Source organism: Ursus americanus, chromosome 23 (assembly GCF_024610735.1).
Source record: "Ursus americanus isolate L20-20 chromosome 23, mUrsAme1.1.p, whole genome shotgun sequence".
Classification (NCBI taxonomy): Eukaryota; Metazoa; Chordata; class Mammalia; order Carnivora; family Ursidae; genus Ursus; species Ursus americanus.
In genome coordinates, this window is record NC_142149.1 from 38,356,391 (window position 1) to 38,379,180 (window position 22,790).

The 22,790-nt window shown below is 42.4% G+C and overlaps 1 protein-coding gene and 1 pseudogene across 2 annotated transcripts in view; one reads left to right on the top strand and one right to left on the bottom strand.

Annotated features, from left to right (window-relative positions):
* Positions 1–22,790, top strand: part of MYO1D (myosin ID) — a 331,053-nt gene that overhangs the window by 206,274 nt on the left and 101,989 nt on the right. The gene's annotated exons all lie outside the window — the stretch shown is intronic.
* Positions 2,422–2,816, bottom strand: LOC123776905 (small ribosomal subunit protein eS24 pseudogene; annotated as a pseudogene).

Here is a 22,790-nt window from a genome sequence, read left to right on the forward strand (position 1 = left end):
TTGGGGCGCCTGGGTGGCTCAGTCAGTTAAACGTCTGCTTTCAGCTCAGGGTCCTGGGATCGAGCCCCACATCGGGCTCCCTGCTCAACAGGGAGCGTGCTTCTCCATCTCCCTCTACCACTCCCCCTGCTTGTGCTCTATCGCTCTCTCTCTCTCTCTCAAATAAATAAATAAAATCTTAAAAAAATTAAAGATCTTTACTTGTCATTTGTTATTTTAAATGAGCTATACCCCCGTTTCTTGGCCTCTTCCATGTCAAACTTTAAAAATTCTAAAATCTATGTTATGTTTTCTTCTAAATTTTATGCAGCAGAAACAGTAGAAACACTAACCGTTTTTCACTTAGAAAAAGCTATAACTGGGTGTTAGCTTTAGAAGGATACATTTTCTACTTCAATTAGCAAGGAAGGAAAGGAATAAAGGAAATCTTTGGCAGAGGTGTCTTTCTTGTCTTGAGAACTTCCTGCCTCCTCAGAGTTCAATGCTAATCCCATCCCTCTGACTTTGTATTATAAAATTTTTCAAATATATAGAGAAGTTGAAAGAAGAGTACAGGGAATACCCGGATGCCCTCCACCTAGATTCAATGAGTGTTTTTTTTTTCTATATTTGTTTTATCTCTCCTTGATGACACTTTGCCTCTAAAATAATCCAGTATGCATTCTCCTAAGAACAAGGACTTTCTCCTTCATAACCACAATGCTGTTTTCATATCTAAGAAAATAACATTTCCATAATATCATTTGATATCCAGCACACGTTCAAATTTCTTCAGCTGTTCAAAGAATGTCTTATACCTATTTTTAAAAATACTATCTAGGTTCATTTTTTAGAGTTACATCTCTTTTAGTCCAAAACTGTACCTCCACGCACACACCCTTTTTTTCATGATGTTGACTTTTAAAACAGCATTATTAAATTATTATTTGCTATAATGGTGAATTGTTGCCCCCCCAAAATTCACTGGTTGAAGTCCTAACCCCCAGTACCTCAGAATGTGGCTGTCTTTGGAGATGGGACCTTCAAAGAAGTAATTAGGCTACAATGAGGACGTTAGGGTAGGCCCTATTCTGATATGACTGGTGTCCTTGTAAGAAGAGGCAAGACCACCTGAGGACAGAGAGAGAAGACGGCCATCCACAAGTCTAGGAGAGAGGCCTCAGAAGAACCGCACCCTTCCACACCTTGATCTTGGACTTCTAGCCTCCGGAACTTGTTTAAGCCATCCGTTCTGTGGGGCTCTGTATGACTGCACTAGCAAGCTAATACATTTACTTACCATAAAATTCACCCATTGGAAGGTACCATTCAGTTACTTTCAGTAAATGTATGCAGTTGTGCAAACATCACACAATCCAGTTTTAGAACATTTCCGTCACCTCAGAGAGTTCTCTTGTGCCCATTTGCAGTAAATCCTCACTCCCAACTTCAGCCTCTCCTTTTACCTTTTCTAGAAACTTGATATACACGGAATCATGCAGCACGTATTGTTTTGCGCATGGCTTCCTTCACTCACTATGTTTTTGAGGTTCATCTGGGTAGGGCCTTATGTCATCGGTTTGTTTGTCTCACTGATGAGTCGTTCTCCATCGCATGGATAGACCATATTTCATTTCTCCACGCACCAGTGGATGGACATTTGGCTGCTAGGTTCATCTGCATGTAAGTCTTTATATGAGCATATGCTTTTATTTCTCTTGGTGGCTATTATAGGAGGGGAATTATTCCATCAGATGGCATTTGTTTAACTTAGTAAGAAACTACCGTACTTTTCCAAAATGGCTGCTCCATTTTGCATTCCCTCCAGCACATGGGAGTTCTGGTTTCTCCACATTCCCTCCGACATGTGGTATGCATGACATGGTCTTTTTAGAGCCCAGAACTGGTCTCGTGTGGATTTGTCTGTTTCCTCGTGGTTCATTTAATTTATTCTCCGAGCCCCTGTATTTCCTACTAACCAGCAGTTAAATCAGGAGGTGATAATTTTATTTGTATAGTACACTTCCACATTCTCGAGTTGATAGCTTGCATCTCAACAAAAGTGGCGTAAGTACAGCCAACTCTGCCTTGTGGCTCATGTTTGCATGTTTCATTGTAGCCATGCTACTGTTATGTTTCCCCCACTGTGGTCTAAATTTCTGACCACTTACAGAATAGACACCCTATTTTTTTCTGTGAACAACTAGAATTTAGCATTAAAAAAAAATAAATATCACCATCAAATACTCACATACTGATAAGTTGCCCATCACTATACCGATACCTGTTATATTTAGTTCTTTTCCCAGTCTCTTTTCACAACCAAATTCTTCCAGTACTTTCTTCTTGATTTTTTTTAAGTTTTCATAGCTTGTGAATCCTCTTGCAAAAAGTCTACAGTCAACATATTCCCTGCAGGTCCCCACAGTCCCCACAGAATCTTCACTCCTTTGTGCCAACACCGGCACTGGCCCTTGCAGTTGCCCTGACCTCCTTCATTCTGTCCTCGTATTCCTTTTGCTGTTTTTTTAAGGTCTTTTTCTTCTCACGTAGGCGATGTCTTGCAAGTCTATGTTTGGGTTCATTTTCCTTCTGTAATCCAAGGAATCATAAATCGTGCCAAAGCCAATTGGCTTGCCACCATCAAAATGCATGCTGCCTCCAAACACAAAGATGACATCTGGTGTGGTCTTGTATGTTTGGGCCAGTTTTTCCCAAATTTCTGTCTTAGGTACTGTTGCCTTTCTGGGGTGGTGGACATCAATGACCGTTTTTTTCTGCTCAAGTCGTCAGTTGGTTGTGAACTTCCTGGTTCGGATCGTTTCTGTGTTGTTCATAATGGCAGTCAGTCCTCAAGCAGCCAGGGAGGGAACGCTTGATATTTCTTATTTATTTCTACAACTGTTACCTCTCACCCCCAAGCCCCGGCAACCACTGATCATTTTACTGTCTCTATAGTGGTGCCTTTTCTAGAATATCACATGCTTGGAATCAGACACTTTGTAACCGTTTCTCATTAGCTTCTTTTACTTAGCCATATGTACCTGAGGGTCTTCCATGGCTTTCCATGGCTTAATAGCTCATTTCTTTTTATTGCTGAATAATATTCCAATGTGTGGATGCCCACAGTTTGCTTATCCATCTACCCTATCGAAGGACATCTTGGTCATTTCCAGTTTGAGGCCATTATGAATAAAGCTGCTAAACATTCACGTGCAGGTTTTTGTAGGGACACCAGTTTTCAAATCATCCGGGTAAATACCTCCCTGTGCAATTGCTACATCACGTGGCAAGACTAAGTCTGGCTTTCTGTGAACTGCCAGATTGTCTCCCAAAGTAGCTGTACTGTTTTGCATTCCTATCAGCAGTGAATGAGAGTTCATCTTCACCAGTTTTTGCTACTCTCCGTTTGTTTCAATTCTAGCCATTCTAACAGACATGTAGTAGCATCGAGTATTCTGTTACCCTAAACTGCGTAACCCAGCACACTCGGGGGTCCCAGCTAATCTCTACAGGAATCACCTCTCCGCTCCCTGTCTTTAATTGGTTTGTGTTCAAGAGAGAAAGATGGATCTTCATGCAAGCCTAAACAAAATATAATTAAAATATAATAGATAAAAAATAAAATAAAAAATAAAATATATTTGGCACATTTTTTCTCTTCCATTAGCAAAAACTATTCAGCCAGATTATCATTTAGCAATGAGTTCAGTCACTCTTTGTGGGAAATATAAAAATAGGAAATCATGACAGGTTTTTGAGATGGGTTTCAGTAAACACTGTTCTCACAAATGGCACGGTCAAGTAATTATAAACAGCAGTCTGAGAATGAGACATTCAAGTTACAAGTGACCCCTTCCTTAGCCACAAAGTGGCTTTCTTTGTACAAATAATACGGAGTTGGGATTGGGCTTCAGCCAGCTGGATTCTCTGTTACTGACAGATTAGCACCATCCCCCTTGAGTCACTGTCTACACTGTATTTGTAAGTTGTAATATCAAATTAAAGCATTTCCAATGTCAAGAAAGGTTAAAATTTTCTACAGGGGATAGGAGGGTAAGAATTTGAATGTTTTGCAAAGCTGGGAGACTCAGGGTTGCTCGGCTTGATATGGAGAACAGTCAAGAAGTAACCTACCTAATTAGTAATGTTGTGTACAGAACCTTGATCGCAACCTCTTTTTAACTCCCAGAATCATCCTAGAGATCACTATAAATGGCTGGAAATGATTGCACCCCATGGCTGAGGCAAGTCGCCTCAATCAATGAGCTTGCACCGTGTGAGTTCACAGGGACATGGGCTCACCCCAGCCAGCACTCGGGGAGCTGGTTGCCAAGATCGAGTTTAATTTGCGTAAACATAAAATCTGTTCACTGGTGTCGAGTGCGACTGCATCAACTGAAACATTTAACCCGACCTCAGCTGGAACGCCTCTCACCCTTTTGTTGGTGAATTGTGTTAGTTTTGCCTGATGGGTTGGTTTGAAGAATGTTTGAATCTGTCTGCTAATGCTGTTTGATACAGCCCCTTTTTATCGGTGTGGGCTTGATGGCTAAGGAAGTAGCCAATTAATTACACAAATACCTCCTTCAGTTCTGTGGAGAATACAGGCGAGCAGTGGTGAGAAAAGAGACGATGATCTGAAGTGATGTGAATGTTTTGTAGAGGTAAATGGGTTGTAATTATGCAGGGCTTCATGCTTTATTACTCTATCTGACGGTGACTCACTAGAAAGCTATCATTTCATTTGGAAGATGGATTGTCCTTGGAATGTGCACAGGGGTGAGCCCTGCTGAAATCCATCGCTGTGGGCTCTGCTCCCCATCACCGCTTCTAAAGCACCCTACCCTCATGGCAGTGTCCCAGGAGAAGGTGTTTCCATGGCAATCTCAATGAAGGCGGTCAGCTGACGTCTGGCACCGCCTGAGCGGGTGTGTGCCCGCCTACTCCCCTCTCTCCTCCCTCGGGCCTCTAAACTGTATTTATTAGTTTTCTTTAATGGAAAGTATATAACCCCTTAATATCAGACATGGAGTGGCACTCAGGCTTATTTATTTATGTAGGTAATAAATTTACCTTCCTAGTTAATTCTCCGCAGGTCCCGGAATCTGTATTATTTCAAACATCTTGTGCAAACATTTATATTTTTGCCTGTTACAACAAAGAGAGTTGCTTAGTAATATTAGATATTTGGAAACCTCCATTCTTAGAAAACAGTGATATCTTTGTTAAAGAAGAATTGTTAAAGATCCAGATGTTAAGGTTTCAGTTTAATTTTTCAAAAATCCTTTCTTGCTCTTCTGGTTTGGGCAATGAAACAGTCTTTCCACTCTCCTTTTAATTTTTTTTTAGCACTCAATGATTTTATTATTGGATTCAAATGAGCCACGTGGCTTGAAAATACTTCTAAGAAATGTGACATTTAGCCATGTTCTCTAATTTCCTTTTTTAATAAGAGAGGAAGAAGTCAGAATTTCAGAGCTACCCAACTGATTGTTTTCCTGACATGTGTTTAGAAGTAAATGCCTTTTGTCACACCAGTTAGAGACCACCACTTATGTTAAACTACTAAGCAAACTGATTTATAATGTCAAAAGTCAGTGCTCTGGGGCACAAGGTAGAGTCCATTTTCATCAGTACTATACTTGGAAATTCAATTACAAATGTAAAAGATGTGCTAAATCGGTATCTGAAAGCAACAATCATTAGAACCAATTTATGGCTCCTTTAAAAAGCTATCTCGTTAAAGAAACACAAAGCCTTTAAACCACTAAAGTATAAGAAAATCAGCACAGCACCACCATGTTTATCCAGAGGTCAGATTGCCAGGAACAAGATCCTTTTAAAGCCAAGCCCTAAGTGGCGGCATATACATAAAAAGATCTCTGCATTTGCAGAAATAGATGTCACTAAGCCGAAGCAGTAACAGGCTTCCTTTTACATAAGTGTCTCATCAGAGCTCTCCTATGCACTAAACGTTTTCGAGCACCTGCTACATGCCGTGCGTTTGCCCAGCACTAGCAACGCAAAGGCACATCTCAGCTTGCCCACAAAGCCTCATGGGCCCGTGAGGGAGGCAGAAAAGTGAACCAGCCCCTCCGGCACAGGCCAGTGGCAGCCGTAAGGTTCAGATGACCATGCTACCTTTCTCTCAGGAGGAAACCAGCCCTCAGGAAGGGGAAGGAACCCACCCAAGGTCACAAAGCTCACAGGGAATGGCTCCATACCCTTGGAGACCTTGGACTCACAACCCCAATGAGGAATTGCTACCACCACCTCCTTGTAGTGACAGACAACACACACCACTAAAGTCCTATTTTAAGAAGAGGAAAGAAGGGACACCTGGGGGGCTCAGTCAGTTAAGCATCTGCCTTCAGCTCAGGTCATGATGTCAGGGTCCTATGTGGGTCTCCCTGCTCAGTGGGGAGTCTGCTTCTTCCTCTCCTTCGGCCCCTCCCCCCAGCTCCTGCTCGCTCTCTCTCTTTCTCTCTCTCTCTCTCTCAAATAAATTTTAAAAGAAGAAGAAGAGGAAAGAAATCACACAACTAGCATTTGTCACGTACCCGATGCCAGGCATTTATTAGGTGATTTAAATCTGTTCTGTCTCCATCTTTATCAGAATCCCATGCAAGGAGTTAAGTATCATTTTATAAATGAAGAGGCCAATTCTCCTATTTCGCAGGGTTTTACTACAGATTTTTTAGACACCAAAGCTGAAGTGAGCCGTGTGGTGAGACATCTTCTGGCTTAGTTGCCTAGAATGCTCTCTTGCTTTCTCTCTCCCGTTTCTCTTGTTTATTTGCTTTCTAAAATATTTCATCTTAACCTTTTAAGGATACGTGACTTGCAGACCCTGGGGAGCAGGAAACTACATAATCAAGACTAGGGCTTGGGTATTGGCTATGTGTTGCATGTCAGAGGCTCTCCAGGTATGGTCCATGGGGATACAGAAAAGAAAAAGAAAACCTTTTGTTTCATTTCTGTCAGAAAGAAAAAAACCCACAGACCAGCACCTTTGAAGGGAGCTGACACATTGTGCTTCTCTTTGCACAACTGTTTCTCTCTTAATTGCAATCCTGCCTATTCCAAGAAGAAACAAATAGGAAAATATACCACAGTCTCAGGCAAGCCAGAAATAAATGAATGAATGAATGAATGAATAAATAAATAAATAAATAAATAAATAAATAAATAAATAAATAAATAAATGGCATGTTTTCGTTGCTAACTTGATACTTAGGAGATTTGAATTTGATTTTATTAATTTTCACCTTTACAGCCAAATCAAAAATGTCAGTAGCTTTTTAACTCAGGGGTTCTCAGTCTTGGCTGCACATGGGAATAGCCTAGGAGTTATGTAAAAATTCTGATACCCAGGCCACACCCCAGACCAATGAAATGGAATCTGTGGGGTAGACCTGGGCATCGGCACGTGTCGAAGCCCCCAGGTGAGTGCACTGTGTCGTCAGGTCTGAGAACCGCTGATCTGACTATTCTGTTACCCAAATACACTCACTTTCATTATTATGGCTGTTTCTCACAATCGTCTGTCAAAAGTTGGACTTACCCCAGAATTCAGTTCTACCACTATGTGTGTGCACACACAACAGAGAGACAGAGACAAGGAGGGAATGGGGGGGGACAGTGTGTACGTGTATGCTTTTTCAAGAAAGCCGTGAGATTTTGTCATCTGCATCAGAAATTAAATATTCTTTTTTTAAAGATTTTATTTATGTATTTATTCGAGAGAGTGAGCATGAGCTGGCGGGAGGTGGGGAAGGCAGAGGGAAAGGGAGAAGCAGACTCCCTGCCAAGCAGGGAGTCTGATGTGGGGCTCGATCCCAGTACCCTGGGATCATGACCTGAGCTGAAGCAAACGCTTAACCTACTGAGCCACCCACGTGCCCCCAAAATTAAATCTTCTTTAAGGTACTGACTGTGGTCTTACATTTGAGGATTGTCTTTTTGGAAGATTCTCCTTAAACAAGGGTAGCATAAGGTAATAAAATCCTGTCATAATTGATGACTTTCACCCCTTACAATGGACATCTGCATACACTGTCTCACCTGACCATCCCCACATCACTGGGAGGCAGCCTATACTTGGTCCTAAACTTATAGGTATTAAATGAGCTGAAGTCCAGAGCAAACTTTTTTTACACTGAATTATTATAATGAAGTTCCAGGGCACCCCAGGGAGCATCTGATTCTCTAATATAACAGGTATAAGAAATATTTCGTTTTAGTGGAATTGTATCTAAATAAAACCATCTTTACAATATGTCAGGGGTGGGGGTACCTCTAGTGGGGTAAGTTAAGTCGACAAGTTCAGGATCCTCTCTCCTGACTTGGCTAAATTATTTCTTTGACTCCTGTGGATGGATCCGTCCTTTGCTCCTAGGAAGCCACATCTGGGAGCTGCCCTTACGTCTCTGGTCCACCGTGCTTTCACCCTTCTGCAAAGCTTGTTGAGTTGTGAACATCTCTTACCTTGCATTTGGAGATTATTACACTATAACTGGTACAAGATGAAAGAGAAATCACATCCCAGTGGGGTGTGGCAAACACAGATGGTGGGATGCATGGAAGCGTATGGGGGTTTGTTGAATTCATGCCCCGTTTTAATGATAATGCCCACCTCAGGGGAGTGTTGAAGCCTGAAATAAGATACACGTAAATAAGCCTGAAATAATGCATGTGAAGTCCTTAGCGGAGTTCTTGGCATGCGGTAAAATACTCACTAACTGTAAGCTGCTCTCAGCCCCCTCACCAACCATCTATCCCATGCCTGCGGAATCTAGAGGAATAGGGTAGAGTCACGCTCTGTGTGTCCTCACTGTTCATTCTTCCTTCTTGCTTTTCATTCTGCTTGGAGTATTCTTCTCCCACATGCCTGCATGGGGTCCCGCCCCCAAATAACCTCATAGGGGTTTTCTAGAATGATACCTCCCAGACCTCTCTAGGCCTTTACACCGTTACTTTATTCTTCTTCATAGACTGTGTCACCCCCTGTCACATTACACAGTTGTTTACAGTCTCATTCCTCCAGACTCCCCATCATCAGAGATTCCATGAGAGAAGGGTCATGAACTCTTGTTACTACCATACAGTAGGTGCTCAATAAACGGGTGTTGATGGATGAGTTGGAGGAGTCAAGACTGGAGACAGAGAAGGCAATTAAGAAGCTGCTGTAATCCTGTTAAGAAATTAAGGGGGTTGGATTCAAGAGCTATTTAAGTGCTGGGAACAACAGGCCATAGGCATTGAGAGAAAAGGGTCTAGATGCATAGGTTTCTTTCCTGGACAATTTGGGCAGATGGCGGTGCTGGTTACTCACCAAGGTGGGAAGTGTGGAGGGAAGCAGGGCTGGGGTAGGAGAGTGTGTGGAAAGGAAAAGAAGTTCAGTCCTAAATGGATTTCATTTCAGGTGTTTGAGGAACTTAAAATAGAGAGGCCCAATGACTGTGGGCAGTCTAGAGAACAATCCAGAATGGGGACATAGATTTGGAAGAAATTAATATGTGGTAGCTGAAACCAGACAGTGGACGAGAACATCCAGAGAAGGTGAGGTGAGGGGGAAATTGCCTGTCAGGCGACCAGGAAGAACAGGCTTTTGAGGCTACGAATAAGGGTGGGGCTTTGACAGAAGAACACACGGGAACCATCAGCATTTTCTGAGCAGAGAGAACCCTTTGACCTCCTGTCTACCTTTTACTCTCGTTGTCTTCCACACTTTCTGTAAATGTTGACCATCTACTATCTGCTGTGGCACTGTGCTCTCTCCTGGGGAAAGACAGATGAGAAAGACACAGCATCTCCTTATTTTTTAGCGGGTGAAGCAGACATACAGAAATCGTCATGGTGGAGCACCGGGCTGGCTCGAGGGCGGAACGTGCGACTCTTGACCTTGGGGTCGTGAGTTCAAGCCCCACATTGGGTGTAGATATTGCTTGAAAGTAAAATCTTTTAAGAACAAAGAAAAGAAATCGTCATGGTACAACTTACTAAATCTTAAAGATAAACGAATTTCTGTGCATGTGTGTGGAATGGGTAGAAATGGCTTCTCAGACAAGGAAGAGTTTCAGGGGCTTGTACGTATGTGTAAATGCTTGTACATTTTACTGCACTGGCACGTGTCACTTTTTTCAAAATTCTTTTTTTTTTTCTTTCCAAGAGCGACATAATCTGGCTTACATTTTTTTTTAGTTTAATTTTTTTTTTTTAAGATTTTATTTGTTTGACAGAGAGACAGCCAGCGAGAGAGGGAACACAAGCAGGGGGAGTGGGAGAGGAAGAAGCAGGCTCCCAGCGGAGAAGCCTGATGTGGGGCTCCATCCCGGAACGCTGGGATCACGCCCTGAGCCGAAGGCAGACGCTTAATGACTGAACCACCCAGGCGCCCCTAATTTTTTTTTTTAAGTAATCTCTACACCCAGCGTGGGGCTTGAACCAACTGAGTCAGCCGGATGCCCCATCTTTTTTCAGATTCCTAAAGGGATGTGTGAACTACTGCTTTTGGCAATGCAGACCAACAGATTTTAAGTGGCACGATGAAGTTTATTTCGGAAGCTAATTCTGACAGCATCACAAAGTATGGACTGAACAGAGGAGAGGCTGTTGAAAGATGGGCCTTTTCAGGGACTCTTGGGATAATGTCATTGGATACAGTGGCACCAGACAAAGACAAGTCATCGGAGGTTTCTGAGATATTCTTAAAGTTAGCATTTTTCAAAAAAATATGTTCTCTGTGCCAGGCCCTAGTTGCATTTCCTACGTGTATTAATTTAGAAAATTTTTTCATCCTGCCCTGCCCTCTCTTTTGGGCTTGGGACATGGTATGACTGGTGGCACTTAATTGAAATCGGGCCCTGAGAAGGATGTTGATTAGGGCAAGGTGAGGAGTTTCAGTTTAGCCAGGTCCAACAGATGGGCCCTCAGTGGACCCCTGCTCGTGCTTTCCCCAGACAGGCAGAAAGCCCCATCCAGAGCCCCAGAGAGAGGTCTAAGCTTGACACCCACATCTGAGAATGATCAGTACTTTAACGAGAGGGAAACTTGCAGCCTCATCTCCCCAAACAAGGCATGTGTTGTCCAGTCATGTGATATGTGCCTTCTGACTCAACTGCATCATAAACTCCCGAGGGAGAAAACCACTCTTTCTAGTTTGCTTGCATGTATAATCTGGAATAGAGAGTTAGAACTTCCATTTCTGGACCAGATGAAATAGATGGCATTTCACCCTGTCCTGCTCACTAAATACAACTAAAAACCCTGGACATTATATTATAAAACAAGCATAAGGCTCTGAAAGGTGGAGAGAAGATAGACCAGCCCGGGACTTCAGGACTCAAGAAGCTGCATGGCAGGGGCGCCTGGGTGGCACAGCGGTTAAGCGTCTGCCTTCGGCTCAGGGCATGATCCCGGCGTTGTGGGATCGAGCCCCGCATCGGGCTCCTCCGCTGTGAGCCTGCTTCTCCCTCTCCCACTCCCCCTGCTTGTGTTCCCTCTCTCGCTGGCTGTCTCTGTCTCTGTCGAATAAATAAACAAAAAATCTTTAAAAAAAAAAAAAAGCTGCATGGCAGCAAGTTCTCTGGAGAAGCCCCCAACCCAGAAATGCTAATGGGCATGAACAAGAAAAGCTTGCTGTCTCTTGCCAAAGGACCAGGAAATGGGCAACGTGGTGAAACAGAAACCTTTTTGACAATAAACACTTCTCCAGAAAAACATCGGCGGTCAGGGGATTACAGCCCCCATGCCTACTTCTATCAGTGAAGGCCTGGTGGAAAGCCTAGACCTCCACCCTTGCCTGGCATCCCTCCCCATCCCAGCAAGGGTGATATTGAGGAGGCCCAAACGGGAGCCTGCACTTCCAGCCCCACCCAGGGAAAGATAGGTGTCTAGTTCCCTTTCCATAGTATGAGGGGAGGCTGAGTGAGCTAACCCCCTCCTGGGGGTTATGAGGTACCTGTCATACTCCTCACTGGGGTGGTGTCAGTGGAGACCCATATAGGGGGCCTGGACTCCCACTCCCATCCAGCAGTAAAGCATTGATGCCCTCTTCCCCTACTGATCCATTTTTAGCAGAAGACTGCTAAAATAGAAGGTTTAAATTAGATTCAACGTCTGATAACACAGTACCTAAAATGACCAGGATACAATGGAAAATCACTTATCTCTAAAAGAAAGAGTGTATATGGATTCAACTTGTTGACAAACGCAGGATAAGGAAAGAAAGCCTAAAATTATGAGCGGATTAATATTTTTGCATTGAGAGGATTATTAATTTGTAAGGTTAAAAAAATTCAATTAAAATACCAGTAAGGAAAGTGACTTAATTAAGTTGATATTTTAAGAGAGAGAAAAAAATGAATTTAAAATGAATAATATAAAATGTGATTCAATTAGTAAAACAATTAGCTTTTTAAAATAATAATTTGACTGGGTGGGACCCAGTTATTTAATAGTTTTACTTAAGTCAATGGCCGTGTGTGGTTAGAATCACTTGGGGAGCTTTAAAAAATTCTAGATGTCCAGCCTGATCCCAGACCAAGTAAGTCAGAGTATCCTCCATGAATTTTTTTAAGAGTTTATTATTTATTTATTTTAAAGAGAGAGCCCATGAGTGGAGGGCAATGGAGAGGAGGGGAGCAAAGGGGGAGGGAGAGAGGGGGAAAGAATCTCAGGCAGACTCCACATTGCATGTGGAGCACAGAGCCCAATGCGGGGCTCAATCCCACCACCCTGAGATCATGACCTGAGCCGAAACCAAGAGTTAGACGCTCAACTGACTGAGTCACCCAGGCGCCCCATCCCCAGTGATTGTAACGTGCATCCAGGGTTGGTGACCTCCTAGCCATAGGAAATAAGTGGATTTTTACCTTCTGAATTTTGTCAAAATTCATTTTGACCTTCTGAATAGTCCTTGTAGACACGACGGGGTTTGTGCACTCGACTCTGCATGCTCTTTCTCAAGGAGTGCCCTCCTGGGCCATTTGTCTCGTTTCGTGCACTCTTGTGATGGGATCTGGCGACCTGCCCTCAAGCCCACAACAGTAACTCTGGAACAGTCATTAAAAGGCAGTCAGCCTCTTGCAGGCAGGCATATTGGTAGTGGCAATATATGAAAATTAAAGTACGGGAAGGCTCAGAGGAGGCTGAGTTCTGTTCCGCTGGATGGCTTGGTATTAAAAATTGTTGAAGTGATTTCTGGAACTATTTCCTGAGAGCCCTCTTTTTGGACTTAAAATTCAACTTCTCAGGAAACTACTGAATCCCAAGTCGTAGGACAAATCCAGGAACTCAAACTGCCAGATATTCTAGGAGAGAGACCTCCAAGAGGCCTGTCTGAGATTTTTAGCAAACAGAAAACAATTAGCCACTGGGCTAATACCCAGGAATTAGCAGGTTCTAGGCGTGTTTCTAGTAAGGAATTTGATAAATTTCCTCTAAATATTAAATAGCCAAATTTGCGTGCCACAAATGGAGGTACTCACGACAAAACGGAAAAGTGATTCTAGGCTTTAAATTAATAGAGGAGGCTGTGGCAGGCCCAGCTTCCTGTGACAGTTTCTAAAGGAATCCGTGTTTAATTTTGTTAACTATGAAGTTGATTCGCGATAAGAACATTATCTAGGTTGTGAATTTTCTTCTTGATGGCGCCCTCAATCCCTCTCAAGATGTGGAATATTTAGGAGAAATCGAAGTTCAATATGGCCGTGTTATTCATTCAGTGTGGTTAGAGGAATTGGTGTCAGAAACTTAACGGAAGAATTTTACTGAGTTGCTCTCGAGCTGTTAAAATCAAGGGTTGAAAGCTCTTGTCAATCAATGATAGAAACTTAGCCCTTTGGCCAGTTGATTACAGTTATTTTCATTGACCTGAATAATATTGATCAGTAGTACTTGGTTCATAACTAGGTGCTTGTGTATAAAGTCGATTATATTGGCTTTAAGACAATTTTTTGTTTCTGCTTATGACCCATATTTTGTATGATAGATTTTATTTCACCATTAGAATGTCACGTGGTTTACACATGTTGGTATGATTTGGGGAGCTTGCGATCCAGAGGTGGGTCGTATGAACTCCGGTAGCCCTGAAGACGCATTTATTTTATTTTTTTTTTTTTAAAGATTTTTTATTTATTTATGTGACAGAGAGACAGCCAGCGAGAGAGGGAACACAGCAGGGGGAGTGGGAGAGGAAGAAGCAGGCTCCTAGCCGAGGAGCCTGATGTGGGACTCGATCCCGAAACGCCGGGATCACGCCCTGAGCCGAAGGCAGACGCTTAACGACTGCGCTACCCAGGCGCCCCGACGCATTTATTTTAAAGGACATTTACTAACTGATGTTCACCATAACAACTCTGAATCCTCAAGAAAGTTAAATGAGTAATTTTATTATGTTAAATGAAACTGGAAAACATTTCTAAAATATTAGTATTTTCTTTAATGTTCTTCCAACATGGTAAAAATTTTAAAAATTATTGAAAGTGATACTTGCTTATAAAGGACTAACCTCTTAGTTTTCCCAAAATGATGCATTCTTTCCATGATGCATTTACAAAATGAAGATTTCTCTATTTTCAGGTCACTATTGCTGTGTAACAACCTACCCCAAACTGAAAACCATGACCCTTTTGTTATGGTCATGGGTTCTATGTAGGGCAGGAATTGAGAAACGGTAAAGCAGACGGCCTCGTCTCTGCTCTGCCATGTCTGAGGCCTCTGCCGAGAAGCCTAGAAAGCTGGGGTGACCAGAGGGCTGGGGGCTGGCGTCACTGAAGGTTCATTCACTCACCTGACTGGCACCTGAGCCAGGAAGACCTGAGGGCCAGGGCTGCTCGCTAGAGAGCCTTCTGAGGCCTTTTGGAGATGCTTGGCTTCTTCACAACAAGGGGGCTTAGGGTTGTCAGGCTTCCTACAAGGGGGCTCAGGGCGCAGAGCATGAGCGTGCCAGTGAATAAGACAGAAGCCACATCTCTCGTACACCTAACCACGGAACTCAACAGCGCCACTTCAGTTGCATACTCATGGTTAATAGCAAGTGTGTGGTCAAGGGGAGGAGGACAGAGACCCCACCTCTCAGAGGGAGGAACATCAAAGAATTTGTGAATATGTTTTAAATCCTCCACAGTCTGCCCCTTGGTCAAAAATTATTTACATTGCTCTGACAGTCAGAATGCACTCCCCCCTCCCAAGATGCCCCTAGTCTCCTCCCCATGTGGCAGGAATTCAGGGTTGAGTTCCAGGCTCCCATCATCTGAGTCCGGTGCAGCTCCTCAGCAGGGCTGAAGGCTTGTGAGCTGTCTCTAAAAACCCAAGTTTTCCGCCCCACACACCCTACATGCAGTGGCGGTACAGAGATAGGATCCCCGGTAGACACTGTCCGTTCCGGGAGACGGGGAGTGGAGCACACGGTGTTTGCATCCGAGTAGCCTTCTTAGTTCGATTCCTGCAACCCAAGGGTGGGGGTGCAAAAGCTTTGTCACGTTTTATAACATCTCTGTCCCTCTCCGTCCAGCCTGATACAATTCCTTCGAAGTATTCGTGGACCTACTGTGCATCAATTTATAACCCACTATATAAGACAAAAACCACTCCCGCAGCTCGCGGCAAGATAAACTCTCCTGTACCTTGGGCTCCTTCCGAGCTACGGTGGGCCACGGCCCTGAAGACGCATCAGAGCCCTACTGTTTACTGTAGATACTTTGTAAGGCATGGCCTAAAGATAGAGCTTTTAGTCTGTCTGGAAGTTTCTGTGAAGCACTGCCTTAGATCTTTCTGAGGTTTTGACAAACGATTTTACAATCCCACTCTGGATTTGATCATTGCCCTGAAACCATTTCTTAATTTGAGACTCATTTGCCATCTGGAGAAGCTGGGAATAAGAAACAGTTGTATTTGAAACCCAGCAAGCGCTGGCTTCTTTATATTTCCTCTAAATTTTGTATGAAAGCTGAACAGTTCTTTATTAAGATCAACTCTCTCCTCTCACATTTTTTCATAGACAGCAAGACGCAGCCAGATGGCACTTTCAATATTCTATCTAGAAATCCTTATCTAAATCATTGAGTTGGTCTGGTACATTTTCCAGTCTCCGCCTTCCCATAGGCAACAGTGTTGTCAGATTTTCTGCCACTTCATAACAAGGGTCACCTGTCCTCAGGCTTGAAATACCATTTTCCTTGCTTGCCTTCCGGCCCTCGCCGGGCGCCTCCTTAAAGCCCTTCGAGATCCCACCAGTGGGCTTCCACACGCTTCCCAAAGCCAGCGCCAGCTGTTCAGGGCTGTGTCAGAGCACCTCACTCCTCCTCCCACATTTTTATTCCAATTACTCTTGCTGTGTAACAAACTGCCCTGGACTTAGTGGAATAAAACCACCACCATTTTATTCTGTCCATAGATTCCATGAGTTTGGAATGTGGAAATGGCACAGTGGGACCCATCTGTCTTCACTCCCCGATATCCAGCTTCCGTTGGGAAGGTGCAGAGGCTGAGGGTGACTCAGCAACGGAGGGTGGGCACCCTGGGACCCCTCAGACACTCACTTGTGCAGCACTGGGGCTGGGGGCCGTGGGGCAGCACTTCTGCCCAGAGCACCGGCACCTGACCTCTCTGAGCAGCATGGGCCCCTCATGCACAGCAACCCCAGGACAGTCAGCCCCTTACATGGTGGCCCAGAGTACAAGCACTCTGTTGCTCTCAAGTGAAGTAAGGGAATCAACTCTCAGTCTTCCTAAACGCGCTATTATGACGAACCCACACAGTTAGGATTTCAGATTTATAGGTAGTTGGGCCACAGAGGGAGAGGAAGAGGAGAAAGAAGGAGGGAAAGAGAGAGAAGAAAGGAGATTGAGAGAGACATGACTAGAGAACAGAGACAAAGTGAGAAATAAAGTCACCAGGCGTCCTACAAAAAGAGTGTCTGTCTTCCAAGTTTCTGAATGGAAAACAGAATGAACAGAGTGTCCTCTCCATCATTGAGCAGCCAAATCAGTTTGTTAATTGAGAGCAAAGGAGCATACGTATCATAATCCTGCAATCAAACCAAAGAACAAGAAACTAGTAAATCCATAAGGCCAAGTGTAGATATCAAAATACACACATACGTGACGAAATCAAGTGACCACTACAATTTTATGAAAGCTCTTTGTGTGTTAGACACATCTTTGGTCAGAGGGGAAAAAACCAAGATAATAAGTCCCTTAGAAATGTATGTAGAGAGCGTGAACCACACAAGAGACGAGATCCTCCCACTTGAGAAGAGCAAGTCTGGGAAAAAGAGGCCCCAGAGAGAAAACCAGACATGAACCACCATAAAAAAGGCATATGTTCTCCTCCCTAGTTAGTCCTTGATGACTTTCAAGGGCTCGATCATCATTTTAAAAGATTAATTCTTTTTAAAGTAACAAGAGCTCAAGGGCTCATGGTCTATTACATTATTAGAGTCTTTTGTCATAAAATGTCAGCGCCTTTTCTTGTGATTCACACATCTCTGGAAATCTTCAGCTTCTTGAAATTATTGCTTGGGATTCTGGAATTTACAGCTAGCGTCTCAAGGCCCCACAGTGTCACTGACAAAACATGTGCAAGCACACAGAAAGGCAGAGACATAAAGATGCAAAAGGGAAGTAAAGAGCAATATGGAGCACAACAAGACAGTAAGCAAAATGACATGTACTTACGGTGGACTTAGCGGGAGTGTTAACCCCGTCCGCTGATCTTTTCTGCTGTTACGTCTCAAGGCACCGTTTTGCAGCGATAGACTTATACTTGATATGGGTTCTTGTCCTACAAAGGGAGACTGAAGCTAATCCAACGACTATGGGTGCATAACTGCAACATGATTTTTTTTACTATTGAAAACCGGAAGTTGGAAACCAAGGATTGTCTGTCTATTAGGAGAAATCAAATGAAGTTAACGTCTATCCCAAGAACTCTTAATACAAGAATGCAACCAAAAGTAGTTTTAAATTCCAAACCACCTATTTCAGGCAATCTTTTTTTTTTTAAAGATTTTATTTATTTATTCGACAGAGATAGAGACAGCCAGCGAGAGAGGGAACACAAGCAGGGGGAATGGGAGAGGAAGAAGCAGGCTCATAGCGGAGGAGCCCGATGTGGGACTCGATCCCATAACGCCAGGATCACGCCCTGAGCCAAAGGCAGATGCTTAACCGCTGTGCCACCCAGACGCCCCTATTTCAGGCAATCTTGAATAACTCTGTATTATTATAAGAATTTAAATGGTTCCTCAAAGACCATAATAATTGCATTTGGCTGGTTTGTCATCTTCAAATAATAACTGTTTTCTTTGTAAAATTCTCATAATCCTTGTGGGTGGTACAGCCCATGAAAACAAAGAAAGGATGAGAAGAAAATTCAGAATTTCTTGAGTTTGTTCTTACTACAGTGGACCCTTGGATTTCTCGGTCTAAAGTAATGAGCTCATCTTTTTATCTGTCAAGAGCTAAATAAGCCACTTTGACTTACAAATATAGAACTGACTTAAAAAGAACAGAGGGAACTCTCTGGCATGATGGAAAAGTTCTGTATCTTGGGTGTCAAAATTCATCCACCAATACACTTTAAAATCTGTGAATTTTATTTTATATTAATTATACCTCAATTTTTAAAATCTTATTTGCCTGATGGATCGAGTTGTATGGAATAGTTTGGTGGGACTGGAGTTATATGCTTCGATTTCCTCTTAACTCTTGTTTTACCTTCTATTTATGAAAATAATAAGACGTAAAAGGTACCTATGAACATATTTAGTCTCTCTCATTTAAAAATTCTATTAAAAAATCCAGGCAAGGGGCGCCTGGGTGACACAGCGGTTAAGCATCTGCCTTCGGCTCAGGGCGTGATCCCGGCGTTGTGGGATCGAGCCCCGCATCGGGCTCCTCCGCTGTGAGCCTGCTTCTTCCTCTCCCACTCCCCCTGCTTGTGTTCCCTCTCTCACTGGCTGTCTCTATCTCTGTCGAATAAAATAAATAAAATCTTTAAAAAAAAAAATCCAGGCAAAAATCTCTGTGCTTAGTCATGATACTTTTTTTTAGTTCCACAATATTATTATACAGCGGAGGAAATCTCTCTTTTATCCACAGCACTTTGCTACCAAAGATTACTGGGTGATCAAAAAAATACCAAAACTAATATTATACTGATGATATAAGTATAAATACATTTGAATATTTACCAGCCTACTATAGGGAGAATACCATGGAGTGTTGTAGAATAAAAATGATACAAATACTTGCCTGGAAAGAGTGAAAGCCATCAAGCGCAGCTGCCAGGAAATAATTCCAGTTGGACAAACACACAGATACCATATAAATGTGACCTATTGATAAGCCAGGTGATACTGATGCATTTCGTGCTCCTGAACCGTCCTCACACTTGTGGGATGCGCCCTCTTGGTCACGGTGGATTAGCTTGCTGAATTCAGTTTCTTAATTATTTTGGATTTTTGAGTTGTCCTCGTTAGAGTAGTTGTGCGTGTGTGTGCGCACGCGCGTCTGTGTGTGTAAGAGATCTTCCTCAAATTTTGCTGCCAGGATTAAACGAGTCAGGATAGTTTCTGTCTTCATTCTAAAGCATTTTCAGTGGCCTAGGAATTACCTGGGCCTGGAAAGATCGCCTATAACATCATGTGTGCCCAGTAACATTAGGAGAGTGTTTTTCTGACAACATTAAAAAAAAAAAAAATGTTTTCCTAGTTAGGAATCAATTTTGATTATTTTGTCTTTCTTCAAGTCAGTTTCAGTAATTTGTGTTTTCCTTAAAATCATACATTTCACAAACCTCTTCATTGATGAATATGAAATTATAAATGTCATTCTCTTCTAATTTCTGAAGTCAGCGCACCTTTTCTTAACTCCCGTGCTCACTCGTGACGTTAGGTCTGTGCGGGCTTGCCTTGTGTTGTGTTGATTAGATTCTGCCAGGGGTTTGGTCCTTTTACTGGTCTCTTCAAAGAACCAACTCTTGGATTTATCATAGATGTTGTTTTTCTCATTCATCCACTTCTGCTTTTACCTTAGCTAATTTTTATTTTGATTTATTTAATTCTTTCTCAAGCTTTTTGATATTTAATTCACTTATTTAATAATGAGCGTATTTAAGACAGCGTGTTTTCTTTTGATTATAGCTTTAGCTGCTTCCGTGAATTGTGATGTGTAAAATTCTCTTTCTCATTAACTTATTATCTGTAATTGCAATCTCTCTAGTCCAGGGGTTGTTTAAAGAGGTGTTTCTTTTCTTTCTCACTAATGAAGTTGTCGTGTTATGAACCTTCTTGTAGTTTGCCGGCGTTATTGCACTGTGATTAGAGAACGTGACCAACGCATATCCTGCTTTCTGTGATTGGGGTGGGGGTGCTGCTTTGTTGCCTGACACATAATAAATATGGGTAAACATTTCAGGGACCATATTAAATGTGTATAGAAGTTCCATTTAATTGCTAATCAAATCTATTGGTTTTTTCAGCCTCTCTCCAGCCTCATGTACTTTTTGTTTGTTTGAACTGCCAAAGACTAGGTCACCCACTAAAATCACAACCAGTCTATTCTTCTTGTATTGGAACAGTTTAGCTTTATACGTTTCTATTTAATATTCAGTGCTATTATTCAGTTCTATTTTATTATTCTACTTCATTCACCCATCGTGAAGATGGGTGGTTTTTGGTTTTTTTTCTTTAAAAAAAAAAGATTTTATTTATTTATTTGACAGAGAGCAGCAGGGGGAGAGGGAGAAGCAGGCTTCCCGCTGAGCAGGGAGCCCGATGCAGGGCTCGATCCCAGGACTCTGGGATCATGACCTGAACCGAAGGTAGGTGCTTAACCGACTGAAACACCCAGGTGTCCCTAGATGCTTTCTATTTTTAATGCCTCTGTGCTATTTCCTTTTATTTTTTTTAGTTGCTATGTTAGTCAAGTTTTATTTATTCTCTTTTTACTAATGATTAGAAAGTTACACATTCTTTTTAACTCTAATAATTGTTACTGTTAAATGTTTAAACTGATCTCTTAATACCCAGAATAAAATGGATTTACTTATCTTCTATGAATGATGACAAAATTAATACTTCTCCTCCTCCCATGCCTTCCTACATTTTCAGACAGAAGAAACAAGGTTTTTTTTTGAAGTATGTAGACCTGAATGTTATTTTCCTGTGTAGAAAATTTATTTTTTGTACCCAGATACTTGAAGATATTATCCCCTTTATTCTAGAAATTCAAAACGTACTCTGGGCTACATTTCCATATGATTCCCCGTTATTCAAGTTGGGCTGGTATCTTTTTTATCTAAATACTGAAATCTTTCGACATTGAGAAATTTTTTCTATTATTATTTGATTTTCTGCAGTATCTGTAGTTATTTACTGCTTTCATTTTTTTTTCTATCTTTATTGAAGTATAATTGACAGATAAGAGTTGTATATATCTTTAAGGTGTGTGACTTGATGTTTTGAACCATTGTGTTTTTAATTTATCATGTTTATCTTTCAGAATTATTTCTTTTTCTAATATTGGTCTCTTTTGTACTTATAAGTACAAATATGTATTAGAGATTTTTTTTTTCTAGTTTGCTCTGCTTTCTTGCAAAGGAGGGCACCTGCTCTCCTTCCTCAGACTAAGCCTCCTCCTTCTGAACTGCCAGCTCTTTGGCTGTGTCTGCTGTTGGGCCCTCCTTGCTGAGGAGGGTCTGGGAGAATTGAGATAGGTTATGATCAGAGACTGTATCCGCCCTGTTCAGAATCTTGAATATCAAAGAAGAGGAAGGTTTAGATCTATAACAGCACAGAGAGCCCACAGATTATGAGAAATAAGAAGGCAACTAACAGAGTGAATCCCTGATAAGGAGTTTCACTTTTGTTCAGAGAAACCTATTGGGTGCTATGGCTGAGGCAGCGACCCTTCCCCTAACAGATGTAATTCACTACGACGCCTTCCATTTCCATGGAACTCATGTGAAGGCTTTTAGGTACTGCTGTCCTATCTTCTTTCAGATTAGAGGGTAAAAGTCCTTGAAGGCAGATGGGGTGTTGCTTACTTATCTTTGCTACGATTTGATCCTTACCATAATCTTATAAGGTAGATAAGGCATCTAGTATGATCCTTATTTAGAAGACAAGCCCCAAGAAATTAAATGACTCACTCAGTCACATGATTGAGTAATCACATGGCTGAATTGGGATCAGCACCCAAGTCGTCCCTTTCTCCACAGCTCTTCCCCACTTCCCAGCCTGTCTCCCAGGACACAAGGAGACATTCTGGGTGTTGTTTATCCTACATGGGCAACAACAGGGCTTAATCTTTCATTATTCGTGCAGCAGAAGAAACTGGGTGCTATTTTCCCTCCTTTCTTGGGGGGCTCTGGGCCACAGGGCTGAGCTTACATGTGAGGAATTCCTGTGCACGGCAGCATCCAGCCGCCAGACGGGATGGGACAGGCAGGAGAAGCCCACACTCTGAAGTGGGAAGAGGGCTGAGAAAACAGTCCTAGGCTCCTTTCCTCTGGCCCAGGCAGCATCTAGGAATGGGTCCTCCATCTGGGTGGTGTCAGCAGGCACTGCTGAATCTCTTTTCCCTGAACCCCTGCAGCCAAGGCTCCTGGGATATGTTAGCAGAGTTACTGCTGTTAAAATTCTCATTTTATTAGGCTTTAATCAGGCTCTTCTGTGAAGTGCTACATAAATTCAATTCCGAATTTTGCATTTAAAATAATCAAATGAGAGTGAAGCATCACAGACCTAAAATGTTTTTAGAAATAAAAATGATATTTTTAATTTAATCATATCAAATCAT